The 25,739-nt window shown below is 37.2% G+C and overlaps 1 pseudogene; it reads right to left on the minus strand.

The window, feature by feature from the left end:
* LOC108712343 overlaps positions 1-25,739 on the minus strand; it is a 198,664-nt pseudogene that overhangs the window by 64,766 nt on the left and 108,159 nt on the right.

Raw genomic sequence — 25,739 nt, forward strand, 5'->3', positions numbered from 1 at the left:
AATCAAACAAGTGAACACCACTCTCCAGGAGGTAGGCATATCGATATCCAAGTCTACCTGTCACGGTCGGCACCCAACACCAGAACAAACACCAAGCACCCTGGTCTCGGCTCGTGCTTCACCAGTAGTGTGACCGCCTTTGGGCCTCGGGAGGAGCCCTCGGCTTACTTGGATGCCACCTGGACTTAAACGAGAGGTGCAAGATGAGGGTTCTGGATAGGCAGCGGGGCACGACTGTAAAGCAAAGTCTTTGGACAGAAGATCGTAGTACAAGGCGTTAAGCAAAAGAGTAGTCAGATCAGGCCGGGTCGAGGCAGGCAGAGAATAAAAGTAGTCAGGCAGGCAAGGGTCAAACCAGGAAGTCAATCAGAGGGTTAATCAGAAGAGGTAGTCGGTAATCAGGCAGGGGTCAGGATCCAGAAGTCAGAATAGTCAAAATAGCCAGGCAGGGGTCAAAACAGGAATCAAACAGGTTCAGGATAAAGCAACAAATAGCACAATGCTCAGGAGCACCAGGAAACCCAATCCTATCCTATCTAGTAAAAATGTCCCTTTATACCTTTAAATTTCACGCCATTGCACGCTGACGTCATCACGCCAGCGCGCACAAAACCCATAAGTGCGCGCACAAGGAAGGAGCTGGCACCAGGGAAGAGGAGCGGAGGGCGTCCCCGCCGCACCACTAGACCACCAGGGTGAGTCACTGTTACACTACCATAAAGAGAAGACTGCATGAAAGTAAATACAGAGGGTGCACTGCAAGGTGCAAGCCACTCATAAGCATCAATAATAGAAAAACTAGATTGGACTTTGCTAAAAAAAAAACATCTAAAAAAGCCAGTACAATTCTGGAAAAACATTCTTTGGACAGATGAAACTAAGATCAACCTCAACCAGAATGATAGCAAGAAAAAAGTATGTAGAAGGCGTGGAACAGCTCATAGGGATGGGCGAATGTTTTCACCTTGTTTCGCCGCGGAAATGACGCCCATAGACTTGTATGGCGCCATGCATCAAAAAAAAAAAAGATGCGCGTCAAAAAATTTAATTGTGGTAATGTACAGAACCAAAATTAGAAAAAAAAAGTCCATCCAATATTTATGGACCTAACTGTATATACTTTGATTAAGCTTATTCTAACTTCTGATAACATATAGATTGGTTATAGGTCAATAAAAGGTAATTAAATTATGCAAAACAAAGTATGCAATTTATTTGTGCCATAGCGCTGATATACCAGCATGTCAGTACAGCTGACACTAAATACAGAGCCCACAGAACAAGTCCACCACTCTGAAGGGCAATCTCAACTGACATACAGTAGTATCGGATGCAAACACTATAATATTATTAATATATATTAATACTAATTTAATATTAATACTAATTAATTCACCCATTAACAGTAAGACTGATCCTATGTTGTTAGATTACGAAAACTGGATGGTTACAGGGCTAGTGTAAAAAAATTTATAAACAAGCAGTGCCAAATGTGAGGTTTATGGGGAAAAATACCCCCCCCCCCATATTTTATTCTATCTATGACAGGACAAGAGATATAAGGAAGGAAACAAAGAGCTACAATGGAAGCAAGCCATTAGTATCCTAGCAATGATGCAATGTAGAATAAATAATGGTGTACATATATGAAATGAGCTGCATTAATATTCCCATATAAAGAAGATAGACGTGATACTAAGGTTGAACAAGAAAATTAATAGCTGGATAAATACAGTATGCAATGATCCCATTTTTAAGTGAAATTAACAGATTTATTAAAATAGTCACAAATTGGTATTCAAATACTCTCTAGAATTATTTTAAAATAAGTAGTGAATTGCAATAATAAAAAGATTATGCAATACTGTCATATCTTAAGTTGCAAAATGGCATTTTCCTACTACATTTCTTAAACTGGTCCTCATGATTGGCCAGCAATTTCTAAATAAATTTAAAAAATGTAAGTATAAAACAAAACACATTCTGGGTTGCCACATGGCTGGTATTTTAACTAGCAAGCAGGTAAAAATTATTTCTGATGCCAATGTAAAGCTGCTAGAGATAAAAAGGCTGTTTTTTAATGAAATTTCCAACTCTAAATACAAGACAATAGTAATGAAAGGTTTTCTTTAATGTCAGTACTGGTATAGGACCTGTTATCTTTCTGTAATTTGGATCTTCATATTTAAGAAACTGGTTTTGCTTCCGATAATTAATTATATCTTGGTTTAAATCAAGTACAAGGTGCTGTTTTAGAGGAAAAGGAAATAATTTAAAAAAATGTATATTACTGTATTTGATTATAATGGAGTCTATGGGAGACGGACATTCTGTAATTCTGAGCATTCTGGATAACGGGTTCCATATCTGTATTTGCATGTTGCCCTTTAACATGCCAAACACAGGGCACTGCATTGCTTCTTCTCACATGTTCTATATATATATATATATATATATATATATATATATATATATATATATATATATATATATATATATATATATATATATATATATATATATATATATATATATATATATATATATATATATATATAATACACATATATATATATATATAATACACAAAAGCCATGAATATCTTGTAAATTATATCCTTATAAACGGTGAGTTCTGATGTCATCAGTTATAAACGGTGAGTTCTGATGTCATTTCAGTCACATGACTCATTGAAATTTGTGTATTATAAATATCCTTATATTTTACAAGAGGGGGTACTTTATTCTATATATATATATATATATATATATATATATATATATATATATATATATATATATATATATATATATATATATATATATATATATATATATATATATATATATATATATATATATATATATATATATATATATATATATATATATATATTAATTTCTTGGAATATTGCATGCAGGCCATTGCCTATAGCAACCATGACATTAGATATATAAATGAGTGCATCTATAGTAACCGGAAGCAGGGAAGATTTAATTATATGGTTTGAGCACTTAGGACAGAAAAGTAATTCAAAATAACAATGCCTATAAATACAAATAAATGTTTTTCTATTGCTACTGAAAAAAGGGAGACATCTAAATGTAAGCAACTGAATAGGGGAAGCTGGGAATCATGATGAAAGCAGCATTCATTCTAAACACTGCACTGATTATAGTTGTAGATTTAAAGTCCCACTGGATTCAATTGCAAAATGACATTCAGAATTGTGACTGAGCTGTATAGCACATTTGTGACCTCTTGGTCTGTACTTGTATGTACAACCTGCATTAATAATTAGGTTAAAGCACAAAGCTAAATTTAATTTCACCATGATGGGATCTTGGGAAAAGAAAAAAAAGATGATATTAAAGGTAAAAGGGTAGCTGGTGAAGGATGTGGATAAAAGAGAACAGACAAATAGGCAAGGGTAATTGAAGGGAATAGTACAGCTAAGGTAAGAAAGAAGGAAATCAAAACGAATAGATATGAATGAAGGGAAGAATGTTGTGTCCAAAGGCATGAGTAATTCAATCACATGCCACCCCAATGGTTCTACAATTCTCCTCCATGATCCTTTTGCCCTTCTGTTGCTAGAGATAATGCTGATTGTTATATCTGAGCAGAATGCCTATTTCAGATGAATATACCATTTTCAACCATAATGCTATTTTGACACTCTTTATTCAGCTTAATATTAATCTACCAACACTCAATAAGATTTTGGATTCAAAGGGGCTATCAGGATGCCAGCCTTGTGCTACCTCTGAAGTCAGCACAGATTAGAGGGGTTTTAACTAAATAGATGATTTAAGGGGAACTTGTATTAATAAAGTGTGTAAGGCAAAGCTCCTTTGGTCAGCTGTTGATCAGTGCAACATCATGACCTGGGATTTGGTAATAAGTACATTATAGGTGACCCACTAAAGGTTAAAAAAAATATGTTTAAAAGTATGTATTTAAAAGAACAGTATCCCTGACATGTAGGACAATTTGGCTTTGTCATTGTAAACCCTGTGCCAGTGGTGCTGGACAAGTAAATCAGAAACTGACATCAGAAATTAAAGTTTTGGGGGGGTTTGTTTTACATCTATCATAACACGGATTGCTTTTTATAAGTTTGCCATAAAAGTATTTGCCTCATGAGTTTACATTATATTTATGATGAAACAGCACCACTTGTTCTTTGTCTTTATTGCATCATTTTATATGGCATTAGAGTGACATTTCGGGCCGGGCTTGACCCTTCATCAAGCTCTAAACAGTGGAGAGTGGCCATTGGGGAACCTGCACTGAAAGTTGAAGTAGTGTTGTGTTGATTACTCTCTGCTTGATCATGACTTTATATTACCTTTCTGATGGTGAAAAGTTGAGAAGGGACGGTTAGTTTGGCAAAACAGGAGGTTTAGGAAGTGAAGTACAAGCAACAATTACTTACAAAAGCAGATCTATTCGCAAAAAATGATCAACATGACCAACAGGTAACTTTAAGGGGCCGATTCACTAAGGGTCGAATTTCGAAGTTAAAAATACTTCGAAATTCGACCCTCGGATTGAAATCCTTCGACTTCGAATATCGAAGTCGAAGGATTTAGCGCTAATCCTGCGATCGATCGATCGGATTTTCCGTTCGATCGAACGATTAAATCCTTCGATCAAAAAATCACAGGCAAGCCTATGGGGACCTTCCCCATAGGCTAACATTGACTTCGGTAGCTTTTAGCTGCCGAAGTAGGGGGTCGAAGTTTTTTTTAAAGGGGAAGTACTTCGACTATCGAATGGTCGAATAGTCGAACGATTTTTCGTTCGATTCGTTCGATTTCGTTCGAATTCGAACGAATTTAACCAATTCGATGGTCGAAGTACCCAAAAAATACTTCGAAATTCGAAGTATTTTTCATTCGAATCCTTCACTCGAGCTTAGTGAATCAGCCCCTTAATGTACGTTAAAATGTTGAAGAGTAGATTTTTAGTATCACTATCACTTTAAGGACGAATGCAGCCTAAAAAAAATGAGGTAGAGATGATTGGAAATGTAGTCCCACAGTAGGTAACTACCGTATATACTCGAGTATAAGCTGTCCCGAGTATAAGCCGAGGTACCTAATTTTACCTCCAAAAACTGGGTACGTTTATTGACTCGAGTATAAGCCGAGGGTGAGAAATGCAGCAGCTTCTGGTAAGTTTCAATCAAAAAATTGAGGGTTTCTGCTCCCATTGGAGGTGCCGGCGTCTCGTTTTTGGATGCCGGCGACCATTCTTGGACGCCGGCGAATATTCTTGGAGACTATTCTTGGGTGCCGCCGACTATTCTTAGGCGCCGGCGACTATTCTTAGGCGCGGCGACTATTCTTAGACGCCGGCGACCGTTTTTGCGCTTGACCCGAGTATAAGCCGAGGTAGAGTTTTTCACCATATTTTGGGGGCTGAAAAACTCGGCTTATACTCGAGTATATACGGTACCTAAATTTCCCTACCTAATCACCAAACTAAAATTAAATGTATACTTGATTACTGAGATACAGTATATTAATGAAGTCAAATCTATGTTTATGCATTTGTTATATCATAATGTTTACAGTTGTTTTTACAAGGAGCTGTAGAAGAGAATGCTAATAACTATTATGAACCTTTCCTGGCAGTGCTAATGAAGAGATTTAATGGACTTTGCAATAATGCTCATTAGGATAATTAACCAGAAGGTCCTTTTCTTCCTTGTGGTTATTGGTAACTACAGTATGTGGTCATGTGGAGGAGTAAGAGTGCCAACGATATTAAATTCAGGAGATTAGATCATTGGTGCCAATTAACAACTTGCTCTGCATCACTAGAGCACTTTGCAGGTTTATATTTACAGCAGAAAGCCTTCCTCTCTGGCAGAACTTAATAATACAGTTATGTAAAAAGTTTGGGCAGTGGTGGTGATTTGAGTATTTTTTTCATAAGCAAGCACTTTATAATAGTAAGATAGTAATAGTAAGGTTCCCAGATAAAGCACTACTTGACAAAAAAAGCCCCATTAGAAGTTATCACTTTATTATGTGGGCTCAATGCCACTTCTCCATCAGAAAATACATTAGGCCCATAATCAGCATACAATCTCTGCTTGATTTTCCTATTCGCATGTAAAAGAAACAACATAAATACCGTAAATTTGGAAAGTAATGTTCTCTAACATGTCATTACAGATACATTGAACATTAATACTTTCTCATTTATCAGCTCAGAGTCAGCAACACAAACCTAAATATAGTATTGTACATGGATTTGCTTTTTTGGTACAAACGGACAGTTTGCTTGTGCACTTTTTTGCATCTGTGTGTGGATAATTATTCTGTGTGCATATCCACACTCAGTAAGAGATCTGAAGAAGGCTCACCAAATATAAAAGGGCAGTATAGAATCTCATTCAACTTGAGTGAAATGAATAGGGCATGTGCTGAACATACTTTTTGCCTATTGTTTGAACCATGAAATATCTATGGTTTTTGTTACTTCTTTAGGGAAACAACTCAAACAGTGAAACTGAGGCTACTCTGTATCTGGTCCTTGCAAGATAGACAAATATTTTAAGATTACCAATGCAAAGTTAATCCGCTGCATAATGAACTCCTGTTTACTAAACAGTCACGACAAATGGTAAATGGAGGGGCTGTATACTGGTAATCAAACTACTTCCCTAAGACCAAACATGCAGTAGCTTCAATTTCCAAAAAACACAGATTGTTTTGTGATTCAGCACACACCCTATTCATTGCACTCATGTTAAAAAAGGTGCTATTTCATACTTTTAATACTTTAGAATTAATTGTTTGTAATGCTTTTATTTAATCATACTGTATTTTTATCAGGGATGCAGCAAATCTGTGCTCAGATTTGGCCAAAAACCAAATCAAGTTCTTAATTTAGTGCTTCCCTAATATTTCTGAACTTGGTTATATATATATATATATATATATATATATATATATATATACAGGGCCGCCATCAGGGGGGGACAGGGGGGACAAGCGTACCGGGCCCGGGCATGAAGGGGGGCCCGGCAGCGCTGCATATTTTTGAAGATCCGGGCCCCCCTTACGAGCGCCCGAGCCGTACGTCTTGCCTCTTCAGTGCCGAATGCGGAAGTGCCGAAAAGCCGAAGCCGATGCGACGAAAAGACCCGAAGTCACGGAAAAAGCCGAAGTCACGAAGCGCCGAAAAGACCCGAAGTCACGAAAACAGCCGAAGTCCTGAAGCAGCGCAAAGACCCGAAGTCACGAAAACAGCCGAAGCCGAAGTCCTGAAGCGGTGAAAAGACCCGAAGTCACGAAAGGAGGCGAAGTTGAAGTACTGAAGCCATGAGTTCAATTCTACTGAACACCAGTTTGTGTTTTTTTTTTTTTTTTTAATCCCCTGGCCACCAATGTATTATTTTAATATTCTATAGGCCCCTGCCACCAATCTTTTTTTTAAAACTTTTGTTTTTGGGGCCCCAATTTTTTTTTAACTCGTAAGGGGCCCCTTGCCACCATTGTTTTTTTTTAAAAAAAAAAATTAATTTTCTTTTTGGTGGCCCCAAATTTTTTAACTTGTAAGGGGGCCCCTGCTACCAGTTTTTTTTTTTTTTCCCAAAAAAATTATTTTTTTTTTAAATTTTTTTTGGGGCCCCAATTTGTTTTTAACTTCTAAGGGGGCCCCTGCCACCATTTTTTTTTTTTTCTCCAAATTTTTTTTTTCAAATTTTTTTTTGGGGCCCCAATTTGTTTTTAACTTATAAGTTGGCCCCTGCCGCCAATGTTTTTTTTTTTTTCAAAAAAAAATTAATTTTTTTTTTTGTTGGGGCCCCAAGTTTTTTTTAACAGGGGGCCCCTGCCACCAATGTTTTTAAAAAAAAAAAAATTTTAATTTTTTTTTTTTTGGGGCCCCAATTTTTTTTATAAGGGGGCCCTGACCATCAATAGCTTTTTACAACTTGTGTGGGGGGGGGTTACTTTTTTAGCGCTGATGTCTGTGTGGTCTTTTAACTGCGATGTGGGCGGGATATGGGGCGGAGCTTGGTCGTCAGTGTGGGCGGGGCCCAGGGGGCCCCAAAAATTTTGTTGTACGGGGCCCCGTGATTTCTAATGGCGGCCCTGTATATATATATATATATATATATATATATATATATATATATATATATATATATATATATATATATATATATATATATATATATATATATATATATATTATCCAAAACTCCAGCCGCATAATCAGTACAATGGATCAAACAATTATATAGTATATCATTAGCAGTAAAAACAACATTTTTTTGAGGCCATGTGCCCCTTCCTTAGGTTCATGCTACATGTATCTATGCTTATTACTGAAAAGCCATTCAATGTGCGAATTCCAGGAAGAAATATTATTAAATGGATTTAAGCATCAAGTCTAACTCTTACTACAGTTGCTCAGATGCTCTCATTTTTCCGAATGAGACAAATGCAGCAGAAAAACAGAGGGAACATTTCAAATTAACACAACAGTATATGTAGAGCTTGAAATTCAGCATCAACATCAGCTTTTCTTTTTTTAAGATATTACTATTATGTTGTCAATTGATGATGCCAATTTGAACATTTTAGTTAGAAGTTAAACTGAAAATCTGGACTCAAGGAATGGAACATTAGCACCCCTTTCTTAAAGGGGGAACCATAAACATCCATATAACTGAATGTATTTTTGCTCATTGTGCATTGTTCTTCCTCGAGTGCTCTTTTTCTAATTAAAGATATTAGCAGTTTTTACTATACAAATATTATGAAGTATTTACAAGAGCACCGTCTGCTGTTATGTCCAAGTGGTGTCGCTGCTCATATAGAAATTATTTATGATTGCCTAGCAGACCAATATCTTAAAATGACAAAAAAAAACCACTAGAGCATAAACACACTCAGCACTATAAAGCTTTTAAAGGCAGTTTTAGCTTGCTTAACACAAAGTATTCTCAATTATAGACTTTTTCTGCCCTTCACAAAAGCACCAGTAACCAAGTACACTGAAAACCCTACAATATATATCTATATATATTTCTATCATCCACCACTCTTGCTCACAAAACTTACTTTTCACAGATGTGGACAAGAATCACATTGTGTCTAAAATTGAGTCTTGAGAAAAAAACTACATTTTTTTGTACATTTTTCTCCATTCTCTTAAGGCTGACAAACTTCCTGAGTTTGTTAATAAAAGGAAGGCTGCTGGTTCACTCAGCCTGCGGTAATAATTGTTCTAAAGTTCTTGAATCTCAGGGTTATTAAAAAATATATATATTTGATATTAACATGTAGCCTAAGGGTGACAGTCGAAATTCCAATCACAACAATTTGAAGAAAAGTCTGTTCTATCTCCAAGTGAGGAATAGAAAGAATTCGTTCTTTTTCTTAGTAAACCTTAACTGTTGTAGCATTGCAATATAAACTTTATTGTTTATAGAGAAAGCAATTCCTCTTGTCAGCCCATTATTGATAATAGAAAATACATACATAGGACCTGTGTTGTGTAAACGAACACGTCACCATGGCCTCAGACAAAAGAAAGCAAACCAATTCCCACCAATCTCTCACATATTGGCTTTCATGGTTTAATTACTATTTTTTAATTAACTGTGAAATATATTCTTGTGCAGATGTTCAGTTCTTTGCATTTGTTCTAATCCTCTTGTTATGTTTCAAAGGAAAAGCAAAGTGCAACTACTGCAGTAAAATATCATGAATGACATGACTGGTATTTTGGTTTATCACTTTGGCATTAACTCTAGGTTTTCTAGAATAGTGGAGTTTCAGTTCCTGCATTCCTAGGGGCAAATTCACTAACCGGCGAAAATTCGCCAGCGATGGCTTCGCGCACATCGCAACACTTCTCCTGGCGTAAATTCACCTGGACAATGCTAATTCACGAAGATCAGAATATGCCCACAGGGTAACGAACGCTGGTGAAGCTGCGCTATTGAAAATACGCTCAGCAGTTCGAAGTTTCACTAGCGTTGGCTAATTTGCATACAGCATACAGTTAAAGTACAATGGCTGTATATGATGCAGCAAATACATTACACAAGGCCAGGGAACCTTAATAAAATTATATAGAGGTGTTGTATTGCCTGTGGGGGGCAACAGCAACTCCTTTCATAAAGATAATAGACAATACACAGGTTTCCAGCTGATCTTACATGTGCATTTATTTAACACAGTCACTTAAACACCAACATAACAGTTCATACCCTTTGGGAAGGCAGTAAACAAATATAGTCCATCTGTACTGGTAAATGAAAATGTCCTTTTCCCAAAGGTCCCACAGTCTCCCAATTGGGCAATATAAGTCCAGCAAACAAAATTAACTGTTAACTCACAGTCCTTTGGAGATTCCTTGTGCTTTTCTCCTGGAAGCAGCTCCCCAAACACTTAAGGCAGTAGCTGGTAGCCAGTCCTTGCTACCAGATAACTTGTCTCCTTCTGGAAACTTGTGCCCAGCAATAAAAGTCCTTATGCTTTAAACACAGGTAACATGCAGTTACTATGAGAACTTTTTAATACAGCTCTCCTTTCTCTCTCACTCTCCAGGGCAGAGAACAGCCTTAATTGAGCCCCCACCCTTTTACTCCAGGTGAAGCTAATCACCTCCCTGCTGCTCAGAGCCTCATTTTCACATCCCTCTGCACTGCTTCATAGAGGATTTTCGGAGGGATATACTTTCCATCTATGAATTTCCCAACCATGCTTCATGCCCTACACATGTGCCCACAGTTTAGTTTAGGTGCCATATGTTATAAAATGTAGAGGGGAAGGAGGGTACCCCCAAAAAAATTCGATCTTTTTCAGCCTATAACCCTGTAAAAAGGAAAAGGCGCCAGCATTTTTTGGGACTTAGAAAAATGTTTAACTTTTTTTTGAGGAACTCCTATCTACTCAATTGCACCTTGCCTGTCTGAATTGGCGAAGGCAAGTCTGGCGATAGAGTTAACAGTCAGTAAAATCAAAAACTTAGTGAAATTACGCCAGCGACTGTTAGTAAATCTGCGAAGTGCCGAAATGATGTCATGCTGGCGAATTTTTGCCAACGTTAGCTACTTCGCCCTTTAGTAAATTTCCCCCATAGAACTTCCTGTAGACTGGCAGTCCACACAGGGGCTACCAAATTGCCAGTCAGATTCCTTATTTGGCAACCCCAGGGACCTTTTCATGCTTGTGTTGCTCCCCAACTCTTTTTACATTTGAATGTGGCTTACAGGTAAAAAAAAAGTTGGAGACCCCTGCCTTATGCCTATAAAAATGGGTGCTGATCTAGGAGATCTCCCCCTATAAAAGCTAACAGCAGGGGAGGATCAAGCTTGTGAGACCAATGCTTTGGAGACTCATTTCCCAAAAGGCCACCATCTCAGAATGGGAAAGGACAGCAAATGAGAGAAACATAAAGCATATGTTTGGGGGGATTAACTAGGAGGTTCATTACAATTTTTTACCACTATTGAGTGGGTGATAAATGAGGTGACTGCTTAGACCACAAAAATGTATTTTAAATAAAACAGGAATAGAGTTGGAAGAAAAATGAGAATGCAGTAATCCTGTGTGAGCTATGATAACTAAGGAGTGCACATTTCCTATCCCTAATTCGGAGTGCCTAAATACAAAGCTATTACAAAAACAGTAATGGATTGCAAACAATTGTGGTAAATGTTCAGGAATTATTAAAGTGTAGTCTGAACCCCACACTAATTCTCGTGCTATTTAGCTTAGTTCCATAAGAACACCATTAATAGAGAGAAATGTCTTTTAACTATTGAATAGGGTTACTAAAATGAAGAAGACTAAAATACAATACTGCTCAAGCTCACCACTCTCTCTTCACCAGGTGCTCTGTCCTCAGTATCCCCACTGTATCCACGTAACAAACTCAGCAAATAGATGGCACTTTTGGAAGAAAGTTTATTGAAGCAGGCTGCTGTTAATCCACCTAACGCGTTTCAGGAGTACATCAAGCCTATGATTGAGGGAGGCACTCCCGAAAACGCGTTAGGTGTATTAATAGCAGTCTGCTGCAATAAAATTTCTTCCAGAAGTGCTACCTATTTGCTGAGTTTGTTACTAAAATGAAGGGTTTATTGTTGACAGAGATTTGATGTTTGGGTACTGAAGCTAACGAAGGGTGTTTACTAGATCAGAAGGGGAATCTGGAAAAAAAAATAATTATGTTGACAACCAGCCGTGAACTTAGATGTGGCGAAACATCTATTTAAATGTTAAGTCTGGGAGACAATGAAACATAAGTTATTTATCAATACACTAAAAAGCTAAATTTCTAGCAGGGATGTTCAACAGTTGATAATTGTCACTGCAGATGTCAGACACTATAAATGTGGATGCCAATGTCAGACACTATAAGGTGACTCCAATTATAAGCAATTCATTTATTGTGTACAATTCATAACATTATATACCAGAGAAATATCCAACATATTTACATGAAATCAATCAACATGAGATATAAATGTACAGAGATCAGAGGTTCTTGCTGATGGACAGCAGAAAATTGCGATTCCTTCAGCTTCTCTTGCTGCTAACATCAGGCTGCAGATTGTACATTTCAAAATCACAGAGACGCATACTTATAAATATCCACACTTAAAAAAAACTGCAGTGTGCCGTGCGTTAATAGCATAATATCAACAGGGAGAAGAATAAAGTCTGGATGCACTCTGTTATACAACGATAATAGCATCATGTTTCATTTTCTGGTTTTTCCCTAGTTTTCTATTTCCTGTAACTAACCTAATTTATTACAACTGTCAGGAGGGTTTGTAACACACTACTAAGAAGCTGTTCTGTTTCATCACATTAATTGAGATGGTTTTACTGGCTACACACATTTGCAGCTGGAATAGTTGGGTACACAGTGCTGCTTTCTGAGAATGCATACCCTTTCCCTACAGTTCCCCAGTAGCAGGCTGGGATTTGTAGCAAGGCCACATGCAGGGCACTCTTGAGTCTATGCATGCAGATCTCTGCTCTTTCTGACCCCTGTGTAAGCTCAATTGATCACGTTTGTACACAATTCTGGGGGGTGGGGGGACAGTGGATGACACAGGCCTCTGGGTGCCCACACACCAAATCCAGCCCTGTCCACTAGATTTGTAAATTCCCACGAGAAACTAAATAGTCAAATAATCAGTAACATAAAACAGAGTACACAGGATGGCCCAATGTTCAGATAAAGAGACTCTGATCCCTGGATAGGTCCCCATACACCACAGACACAAGAATAAAGACTGTAAGCTCTACAGGACAGATGCTCTAAGTGAAAACACTAAACTTTTTTTTAAACTTTGATAAATAACCCCTTTTTTCCTTTCTATACTTGTATGGAAGGTATGGATTAACACAGTTCTACAGGCTGAATATTTGAAAAGTTAATTTGCCCACTGCAGATAGTCTGCATCCAAAAAAATGGCAATAAGGATGATCTGAGGCATTAATATAATACACTGAAGCTCCTAGCAGTGACAGGGATGATGGAGGAAGAATGGATGAACATCTGTTAAATTTCTACCAGTAAGAAAGCAACCTATCATGTTCTTGTTTTTTCTATCTGATGCCTCAGTCCACAGCAGAACAAGTCGGTATTATTATTATTAACATTTATTTATATAGCGCCCGCATATTTCCAAGCGCTGTAAAGTAAATGTGTTTATACAACTAGATCACATTAATTACATACATAGAACGTATGGAGTTACATACATCGAAACCAATACCGGTACAAAAGGTGAGGAAGGCCCTGTGCAAAGGAGCTTACAATCTAAAGGGAAGGGAATAAGACACAAGGTGTGAGAGTGGGCAGGATCAGAATTAAGTGAGTGAGAGCTGTAGTACTGTATGTGGTATTGCATTTGGTAGTTAAGCAGGGTAGGCTTCTCTAAAGAAGTGATCTTTTGAAAGCAGAAAGGTTGGGAGAAAGTCGGACAGACCATGGGAGAGAATTCCAGAGGAGGGGTGCCGCTCTTGCAAAGTCTTGAATGCGAGCATGTGAGGAGGTAATGAGAGAAGAGTCGAGTAGCAGGTCAGTAGAGGAGCGTAGCAAGCGGTTGGGTGAATATATAGAGATGAGATCAGAGATGTAGGGTGGAGCAGAGTTATGAAGTGCTTTGAATGTCAGAGTCATTAATTTGAATTTTATTCTGAAAGGTAGCGGAAGCCAGTGCAGGGATTGACAGAATGGCGAGGCAGAGGAGGAGCAGTTGCTGAGGTGTATGAGCCTCGCAGCAGTGTTCATTATGGACTGGAGAGGTGACAGTCTCTGGAGGGAAAGGCCAATTAAAAGATAGTTACAGTAGTCTAGACGTGATATGAGTGAATAAGAATTTTGGCAGCAACTTGGGTGATAAATGATCGTATTTTGGATATGTTCCTTAGGTGGAAGTGACATAATTTACTAAGTGACTGGATATGAGGAGTGAAGGACAGGGCAGAATCTAGGATAACCCCAAGGCACCGGGCCTGGGGAGATGGGGTGATAGTGGAATTGTTAGCTATGATGGATACTTCCGGGATTTTAATGGTGTTGATTGGCAATAATGCAGTTCAATTTTTATTGTTTTTTCCCCTGCAGTTTAGACAAGCCATATGTTTCTCCTACTCATTTATCAAACACATTTCTATCATCGCTGGTGAGATGCTGTGGGTAATTATTCTGCTTAAGGAAGGTATTTTTCTACAGATTAGTTTAGTTACCTTTTTAAAATATTGCAAATTTTGGCTGATCTAACTAAATTTTTGACTATTTTATCCAGTACGACTGTACTGCAACATTCAACATTCTGGGTTCAGGAATGATTTTGTAATATATAAATCAGTGCTCTTGGTATTAAAGAACTATGTGATTTGGGCATGTCATAACATGCAATTATGACATCCTCTACAATATTTATTTAACTCTTCCAAATCTGCCTCTCAGATGTTTCATATGGCACAGTGCAGCTTTTTATTGTGCTCTAAATACAGTTACAATACAGACAAATTTGTTAAAAAATGGGATCATAGTGCTCTAACGCCAAGTAAGAATATGGAGCTGGCTGAAAATCTGTTTACAGGATGATTTTGCTTCATATGGCAGCACAAAATATATGCAGTGTGAAAAGTGCAATTTTAGATACAATTTGCCATGTTTTTTTTATCTACAATACATAAATTTTTTATAAAACCTGTGTAATGGCAGGCATGAGGAGAAGATGCACCTGGTATTGCATCATTTCTAAAACTTTACATGAAAACGATACCCCACTTGTTCTTTAGTCCATACTATATTAGCAAAAGGAAATTGACTATCCAATATATGCAGTAACTAATGAATGGTATTAAGTTGGTTATTGCTTTGCTATAACAGCATTTCTAATCTGGGAAGGCTTTCCATTGGGAACAGTGTTGGTGAGATTTGCATCTATTCAACTACAAAAGCATTAGTAAGGTTAAACAGATGTGGTACTTGCAGGCAGTTCCAGTTCATCCCTCAGGTGTTCAGGTTGGCTGAGATCAGGACTCTGTGCATGCCAGTCGATTTCATTCTATAATCCCATTTTAGCAAACTTTTGGCTTTATTTTGTATGTAGGTTGAGGTCAGGTCTTCCACTACTAATTTTCTATCGATCTTGTTTGTGCATGGGGGCATCATTGCATCGAAACAGGATACAGCTTAACTGTTGCCAAAAGTAGTATGTAATTGTCAAGAATGTGACTTTACACTGTAACACTAAGGGGCCCATTCACTAAGTTCGAGTGAAGGAATAGATGAAAAATTCGAATTTCAAATGTTTTTTTTTGTCTACTTCGACCATCAAATTGGCTACTTCGACCTTCGACTGTGAATCGAACGATTCGAACTAAAAATCGTTCAAATATTCGACCATTCGATAATCGAAGTACTGTCTCTTTAAAAATTTCTTGACCCCCTAGTTCGCCACCTAAATCCTAGCGAGGCCAAGGTTAGCCTATGGGGAAGGTCCCCATAGGCTTGCTAACAATTTTCTGATCGAAGGATAATCCTTCGATCAATGGATTGAAATTATCGAACGATTATTCCTTCGATCGTTCGATCGAAAGAATTGCGCAAAATCCTTAGACTTCGATATTCGAAGTCGAAGGATTTTAATTCGGCAGTCGAATATCGAGGGTTAATTAACCCTCGATATTCGACCCTTGATACATCTGCCCCTAAGGTTTGCTTTCATTGCAACTTTTGCCCCAGTCCTTAACATGTCTAAACCACAGCCACAGACAAATTGTGAATCTGGATTCATCAATCAATTTCAGAGCTATGCCAGTACAGCCAATGCTTGTTGTGAAGCTTAGCATATCAATGCAGAGATTGCTTCCACTGCTCAAAAATTTCATCAGGTAGACCTTTATTTCACTATTGTCAACACTTAACATTACACATGACAATGCTAAATTTGTGCATAGGTGCCTTCGTATTAAAAAAAGCTCCAGACAAAAGATTCTTGGGACATTTTTGAAACTGGCAGCAAGTATGTCAGCTGGCATTTAGAAAGAATGACTTAATACTTTTGTTAAAGAGCAAGGGGCTTACTTTAGTTTGGTTTGTTTACTCTTACATCAATATAGCTATTGTGTAGATTTCTACAGTCAGCTGTCATATGCTGCAAAGTTAAAGACCGCTGTGAAAGCCCTGAATAGCTAGAGAAAAGGTTTACAGAGCAGTATTGGTCTGATAATGTTACACATTACACCCCGGGATGCACTAAACTTTTTATAATATATTGGAGTATTTTAAAGCAACAGTAACACCAAAAAAATAATGTTTTAAAGGAATCAAATAATAATGTAGTGTTGGCATGCACTGGTACAACTGGTGTGTTTGCTTCAGAAACTCTACTATTGTTTATACAGACAAGATGATGTGTAGCCATGGAGGCAGCCATTCAAGCACAGAATAAATAACAGATAGAATCCCGTTGTATACTACAGAGCTTATTTTTTTATCTGCTGTGCAACCTGTGCCTTTTCTCCTTTTTCAGTTTTGAATAGCACAGATCCTGAATCAATTTCTAACAGAGATGAAGACTGCTTCATTATAAAAGCAAAAAGCCTAGAACCTTCTAACTGCTAGGAAAAAAACCTCAAAGAAGTTATTCATAGTTGGGGAATCAGATATTGTGTCGGTCTTCTATACCGCACATAGTATTAAATCAAACAAATCAAAGTCCTGTTTAGCCTCAATGATCACATACCCAAGATCATTTGCTCTTCTATATCCTCATAATTATATTAAAATAATTTCGATTTATTTCACATATACTGTAGTGTAAAGTTGAAAAATGTTTTATACTACACACTCTGCAACGGCTATGTTTGTTATCAACAGACAAAATACTAAAAAATAAAAAGTTGTGGGTAACTTAAACATTAATAATGATTTGATTCATCCACCAGGACATTCCATAGCATCTAGAGCAGGACTGACCAATAGCAATCAGCCTCAGTATATACTGTATCGTTACCACAACATGTTGTTAATTTAACATCATGCTTAAAGGATACAACTAAATTGAGTTTAGTACTATTGATACTATTGACTGGCAACATCATGATTATTAGGTGACAGCTTGATGTGATTTCTATGTATACAGTTATAGATCAAACAAGGGATTTGACGGCTGTTTGTCACTATTTAGCTGATAAGGGGGGAATACAGCATATTAATCATAAAGACTAAAAGTTACACGTTAAACAAAAGTCAATAAGGCTCATTTATCATTGCTGCTGGAACATGCATCTTGGCAGTTATCCATAGCAACCAGTGGTTAGCTTTTTTTTTTTTTTAGCCAATAGCAGGTAAAATCATTAAATGAAACAGATTAGTTTCCATTGGCTTATGCCCGTGTGCAGATTTGCCATGGGGTAGTAAACAAGCCCAAGAGAATTACCTGGACCTGATTATTTGTAAGGATACGTATATATTTTTTATTTTCAAATGCTTTATTTTTTTAGGAAAGCTGAAGATTTTAATACGGTAGTTTCATTCCCTCAAATAGTTGCTATCACAAGAAATAACTAAATAACATTCCAGTGGCCCAGTCTGGATGCATTAAACTAAATTGTAAAAGACAGGCTGAATATGTGGATATGTGTGGTAATTAGTAGTTATTAGATATGGGATGTCTTAGTGGCCAGAATATAAAGCAGCTAAGATAATGTAAAGCAGCTAAAGACACAGTTAAGTGACAGTAGGAACAACTGTTTAAAGAAAAACTATACCCATAAAATGAATACTTAAACAACAGATAGTTTGTCATATTAAGTGGCTTATTAAAGAATGTTACCAAACTAGATTAAATATTTAAGTACATATTGCTCTTTTACATATTTTTCCTTTAGCCCCCATTTCATGATATTCTCTGTGCTGCCTCATAGATCACCTGACCAGAAATATTGCAGCTCTAACTGTAACAGGAAGAAGTGTGGAAGCAAAACACAGAACTTTGTCCGTTAATTGGCTCATGTGACCTAAGATGTATGGTTTGTTTGCTTTGCTTGTTTGTGTGCACCGTGAATCATAGAATCCCAGAGGGCTGTCCTTATTTTTTAAAATGGCAATTTTCTATTTAGGATTACACAATAGCACATACTACTAAAAAGTATATTATTAAGAAAATGGTTTATTTACATGAAACAGGGTTTTACACCTGAGCTGTTTTACGCAACTTTTTTTTTTTTAGAGACCTACATTGTTCAGGGGTATAGTTTTCCTTTAAAATTGTTCAAAGCCTATATATGCAGATACCATAAAACTAAGTCTAGCATAGGAATTCCTTTGTACTAACAAATTTAGTAGTAACATAAATAATTATTTTAAGATGCTTGAATGTATTACTATAAACTGTTTATTTAACATAGGGATGCACCGAATCCACTATTTGGGATTCGGCCGAATCCCCGAATCCTTGGTGAAAGATTCGGCCGATGCATATGCAAATTAGGGTCAGGAAAGGAAGAAGTGGGAAAAATTCTTGTTTTGAGATGAAAATTCGTGTGATTTCCCTACCCGCCCCTAATTTACATATGCAAATTAGGATTTGGTTCGGCCAGGCACAAGGATTCGGCCAAAACCTGCGGAAAAAGGCCGAATCCTGACCGAATCCTGGATTCGGTGCATCCCTAATTTAACAGCTAGAAGAAGCTGTCTAAGCAGTTAATGAATAGCTAAAGGGATACATGTTTTATATCTCTGGTAGCAGTTTTAGGCGCAACAGAAAGGTCATTTTATATATCACTGGTAAAACCTTTATATGCAGAGCTAGGTGCCAAGCATTGCCAACTGAACAAATAATGTCCCCCCACATAAAAAAAGACAAAGCAACATAATTTGAAAGCATATTATTACAAATGATTAATTGAGAAGAATATCTGCTAAAAGCCAAATGGACACTTCAGTGTTTGAATGCACCTAGAAGGAAAATGTGGGCTGAGACACTGCCTCATGCAGCTGCTCAGCCCACGGCACCATTTATACCTCAGTGGGATTGCAGAGTATAATAGAACAGCATTCTCTTCCGCATCAGTCTCAAAGGAAAGGTAATCATGTTTGCATTGTCATAGCTCATGCAGAGGTCTGTGCCTCAATTAATCCAACAGGATTCACAGCAGAGTAGCTTAAAAACCATAATTTTCTGCAGTCGTTTGCTACCTACTCTAACATTTTCATATCCAAGAAATTCTTTCACACACACTTATGTGTGTGTGTGTGTGTAATTGAACACACTAGCGTCACTAGTCTCAGGAAGGCCATCACCTCACAACTAGGTGCTATCTATATGAATTTCTGCAGAGGCATATCAGCTAAGGGAGGTTGATCAACATCTTGTGCGGAAATGGATTTTACACATATATGTCAGGTATATAGAATTTTTGTGTAATGTTTTTTCAGCTGCTCCATTATACCATTCCTACAGCAAGTTGTCCCAAACTACAGAATTGTAAAATTAAATGTATTTGTGGTCATGACCTGTTTTTATAAACTAAAATGTATGAGCAAGGAATGGCAAAAGTCAAATAAAAAATATGTGCAAAATGTAGCTTAGCATTCCTAATACTAACAGAGTGTTACTGTTTGTGTTGTTACATTGTGGAAAGTAAGACAGTTTACTCCTGCTACCATGCTGTTTAGTATTCATGTGACAAACACATAGCTCAGAAAGAAAAATACAAAGATTATCTTCTTGATTATGCAACTGTATCACAAAAGTCACTGACAGATCTACTTGTCATTCAAGAAGGAACTCGGTATAATTCACGTAAGTTAGAATCAACATGCATGTATTCAATATTTTACTGCATACATAATGTTAAACTTCATTACAATTCAAGATTTACAGCGTGCAAAGCAAGTTCTTATTTTTGTGCTACAACTGTTGTTTTTACCATATTTTGTAACAAATAAAAGGTACATGGACTCTGCTTGTGATCCCTTTACATAAACATCCATACCTCAACCAATGTTCTCCATCTTAAAACGCAGTCTGTTCAGCACAAAAACTGAAACAACATTATTGTTCAGCCTCAAGTACCAAGAATAATCAAGATGTGCCTACTGGGGATAATGACTGGCCAAGATATACCGCCTGGGAAGCAGCCCTACCTCCACAGAGTGCTATTCCTGGCTAGGAAGGGCATAACACACCAGTGGAAAGGCCCTGCCCCTCTGACTTATGAGCAATGGTTTAAGGCGGTAAGGGACTTATGCAACACAGAGAAAGTCATAAACACAAAAAATTGTAACTACCAGAAGTATGAGGAGGTCTGGGATAGCTGGCTCAGGACACAAGGGGACCTGAATGATAAATGATTAATGTATATTTGTTACCTGTATATATGTGAACGTTAAGCTGACGCTAACCAAGCTTGGATAACCTGCGAGCATGTGAAAACAATGAAAATGTGCCACTGTATTACATGCTTGCTATTTGTTTAATTAACTTTTCTTTGAGCAAAAAAGAATAATCATGTTAAACTGAGCATTGCCTAATGTAAGTTAAGTGTGTATAACATGAAAATTATAGCAGATTTGTGGCATTTTGGAAACTGTCATTTTGCAGGTTACAGACGGGTAACAATCACAATTGATTTGTTAAATACAGATGCATATTTGACAGCAAGTTACCTTGACAATTAATTACACACAAATTGGTCAAACATTCGCTAAAAACCATGTTTGATGACTGGATTTTTCAAGCAATTCCTCACTTAACCAACCCTCAGGTCAATGAGGATATGCTGGATATTTTACAGCACAGAGTGACTGACTTTTTTTTTTATATATACCAACCCAGCAGCAATGCATCCCTGGAAATGATATGCTAAAAGCAATATACAATATGCTAAAGCAAAAAGTTATTCTCCTACTTGCAACACCACTAATATCTACTTTATTCAGTTCTGCAATGTATTCTTCTCACAAAGAAAATGTCTTTATTTTAACGAAAGTCGTCCATAAATTTTTAAATGCTTAGCAGCAATGTGAAGGCTTTATATATACACCTGAAAAGGGTTCAAAAACTCTTTCACAGAAGAGCATGTTGTAATTTAGTGTTTCCTTCAAGGCTTGTCTAAACATATATTATAATAAAATGCTTTATTTCTGTGCCTAAGGGCTGATGTGTTTTCCACTACTGTTTCAGGTAAATATCTTAGTTTAACATTTTGCACAAAATGAAAAATACATTGTCTAGATACATCTATTAAAAAAACAACTCTGTGTACGGCTTTCTACAGCCCCCATTGACTTAAAAGGTTGAACACATATTTGGGTGACCTTTAAGAACATATACAGTGACCTTTATTCATAAAACCATTCATTCTTAAGTTATTTTGTTACAAAATAAACGACCAGGCAAAATGAAAGAAATCTCTTCATCTAAATGAGGTGATTTTGTTCTACAGGCAATCCTACCATGCCAGCACCTACTGAGAATCAAATTGGGACATCCGACAGTTCAACAGCAGTCACACATGGGTCTCTCTTTTGTGCAATGTATCAGGGGAAGATAACACAAGTACTTCATTATCTGTTCCTGTGCCCGACTAGAAGGAGGAAAATCATTGCCATGGAGCGTGAGACATGCACACATCCATATGATCACAGGTGCCTCAATTTGGCTTATTTGCACCTACATTATAACATTTTGGAGAAAACAGCAGAACAATGCTATGTGTTTGAAAAATACTTACGAAAAAATCTAGAGGGAAAATGAGAAGGCGCTAGACCTTTAGATTTCTGTTGTTTTTTTCTTTTGGAAACGCCAGTGTACAATAAAAGGTTAAACACACTACCTATTTACAAGGGTGGTCCTGGCATTATTATTAAGAAAATTCTTTCATGGATGAAATCACGTCTTTTTCATTTCTAAAAGTACAAATCTCTAAGCGCTTTCAAGTTAATAATTGCGGCAGAGAATCTCTGTAGATGAAGCAGTGAGTACAAATGTATCCAATTATTGTTCCTTCAATAATACCCTCTTTTTGGATGTATTACATGATAACCTTGTATTCTTCTGTAACATAGCTGAGAAAATACTTGAAAAAAAGATGCTTATCACTAGTAGTAAAATGCCATGTTATTCACACAGCAATTTGCTTTTTGGTTCTGTGCAATGGTAATATATAATTAAAAGTCGAACAAAGCTCAAGATATCAAAATAACAAATAATCAGACAGGCTGCACCATTTTCTATTGTGATTACTGCTGTTGAGGCTTTAGGACACCACTCAAGTCAAAATGAGCAAAGCAAACCAAACATTGGTTGTACATACTATGCAATAATACACTTTTCTGACACTGCAAGACCCTTTCTGCTGGTTTTTGATTTATTTTTGTATACAATGGATTTCCATGCACAGGGGCAGCTACACGGTAGCTTAATGGAAAGTGGTGCTGTCCATGAACTGTCCAATTAAAAGAGAAACAAATTAGAACATAGCTAACTATATCAATCACATGGGCTGTATGGCTCCTGAGTGATCTGGCAATTCTGGTGACCAAAAGGCCCTACCTGCGGACCTATACGTTAGTCTGGTCACAACCTGAGAGGCCAAACTAGCCAGATAACTCCTTGAGGTTTCAGGCAGATATGCTCATTTGTAAGCAAAACCAAATCATAACAACACAGTAAATACAGTAAAAATCAGTTAGTAATCTGTAGCCATAGCACAAATGTAGGCTCAGAACCATCAAATACAGAAAATGCATCAGGGTTTCCTATGCATATTCAAATGCATATGTTTAATGCCACTAATATGTATAATTGGTCGTTTATGTGTGTATAAACCAATTGCTATGTGTTCATGTTCTTCTTTGGCCTTGCAAAACAAAAAAACAACCTTAGGCTATAGAAGATCCCCAGGTATTTAGTTCTCTATCAGCATCACCAAATGTCTCTGGTAATTCTGATACTAGTTCCTGAATTTATAAGGTAATTGTGTATATTCATGTAGTGAATTCTTAAATAATACCCCATTTATTACAGACTTGTGCAACTGTTAATTATACATGCATAAAAACCAATAGGGAGCAAATACAATTTACATAATAACTGTTGTACACCTCCATCAGAACATATTTCCAACACAAATTAAAAAACCACCATTAGTAATAATACACACAATACACAGTGTCCAAAGGAAGGTTCAAATTATAGCAGATTTTCCCATAAAACAGAGAGGGATAAAAAATATGGCAGCACTCATAACAAAGTTCTACTATTAAGGGTCTATTGTTGGTTGGTGCTCTTGGAACCAATCTTCCATGCAGAATATTAGAAGCATGGCATGCCGTTCTGCAGTAGTTTCTGCAGCAATAAGCATTTTCAAAAGCATACCAGCAGGGGCCCTCCTTACTGCACACTTCTCTTCTGTTTCAGCCGAAATTCCTTGTCATACCCAACACTAACCAATCTCATGGCTCACAGACACAAGGCAGCTGCACTGTTCACTAACCCTTATGATCAATACTATAATAATAATAAATGTGTTACTGAGTGGTTAAAATAGCAAACTCATTATTTACTTTACTTGTTTAGCAAGTAAGCAACTCCTGAATAACATGTTCGAAAGAAGAGAATAATGCCAAGCCATAGCAATCCTACCACAAGTGCTCACACATAGTCTCAGAGCTACTGGATTTCAAATTAAATATATAGACAACAAAGTGTGTACAAAACAAAGGCTGTGGCAGAATAATGACAAATGTAGTTTACTACCAGTGATGTCAGGGCTGGAGTTTGACATCCTTGTTTAAAGGGGATCTGAAACAAAATGCAATCATAGTGGTCATCTGAGTACAAAATCCTGCTCTACAAATGCAAATATCTCAGCAACCGCACATCAAAACATATGTTTGTTGATCTTTAGGGTCCTTAGAGTGCTTATGGACTCCGCATTCTTCTCTGTACTTGGCCCATTAAAAATAAAGAAAGGACTGATCAGTTGTTGGTGCTTTTACAATACGTGAGACAATTCACAATAGATCCTAATTTATATTTTCCTGTGCAAACTACATTGCAGTCAATAGGCATTTTTCATGCTGACTATTTTCACACTAAATACATTGGAGTCAGTGGGCTAGTTTCTGTGGCAAAATTGTCATGCAGTTTTACAAAAATATTGGCAGATGGTGAAATGCAGAACTTTGCTGTGAATTACACCTGCCAGCTGCAATGCAGATACCCTGTGATCTCAAACAAAGTTTGCTCCACCTGTAGTCTCCACATATCAGTAACAAGCTTACAGGTATAGTGATGTACCAAAGAGCAGTAACAGAGTGTAGTTTATAACATAACTTCTTTTCAATTATTCTACAAAAGAAGTCCGGTCATCTACATTAGCTGTGTGGTCTCCATAATACTATATGCTTGCAGCAAATTTAGTCATACAGGATTTAATGCAATCTGTAGGGATGTAGCGAACGTCGGAAAAAAAGTTCGCGAACATATTCGCGAACTTGCGCAAAAATGCGAGCGGTTCGCGAACGGTTCGCGAACCCCATAGACTTCAATGGGAAGGCGAACTTTAACATCTAGAAAAGACATTTCTGGCCAGAAAAATGATTTTAAAGTTGTTTAAAGGGTGCAACGACCTGGACAGTGGCATGCCAGAGGGGGATCAAGGGCAAAAATGTATCTGAAAATCTGCCTGTGTGTGCTTGGAAGAGATAGTGTAGGGGGAGAGCTGTTAGTGATTTCAGGGACAGATGATAGTAAGCTTGCTGGCTAGTAATCTGCTTGATACTGCTCTGTATTGGAGGGACAGAAGTCTGCAGGGATTTGAGGGACATTTTAGCTTAGGTAGCTTTGCTGGCTAGTAATCTACTGTTCTCTTTAAACAACTGCCATACGTTGACCTTGTAGGCATTGTTTGCCCAGTTTTTTTGGACGCAGCCACTGAAGCACAGTTGCCAGAAAAAATATGCCATATAAATGCTGAAAATAGTAATTTTTCGCCATACGTTGACCTTGTAGACATTGTTTGCCCAGTTTTTTTGGACGCAGCCACTGAAGCACAGTTGCCAGAAAAATTATGCCATATAAATGCTGAAAATATAAATTTTTTTGGTTGCAGCCACTGAAGCACAGAGGCCAGAAAAATTATGCCATATAAATGCAGAAAATATGCATTTTTTTGGTCGCAGCCACTGAAGCACAGTTGCCAGAAAAATTA

The sequence above is a fragment of the Xenopus laevis genome, chromosome 3S, assembly GCF_017654675.1.
Source record: "Xenopus laevis strain J_2021 chromosome 3S, Xenopus_laevis_v10.1, whole genome shotgun sequence".
NCBI classification, from domain to species: Eukaryota; Metazoa; Chordata; class Amphibia; order Anura; family Pipidae; genus Xenopus; species Xenopus laevis.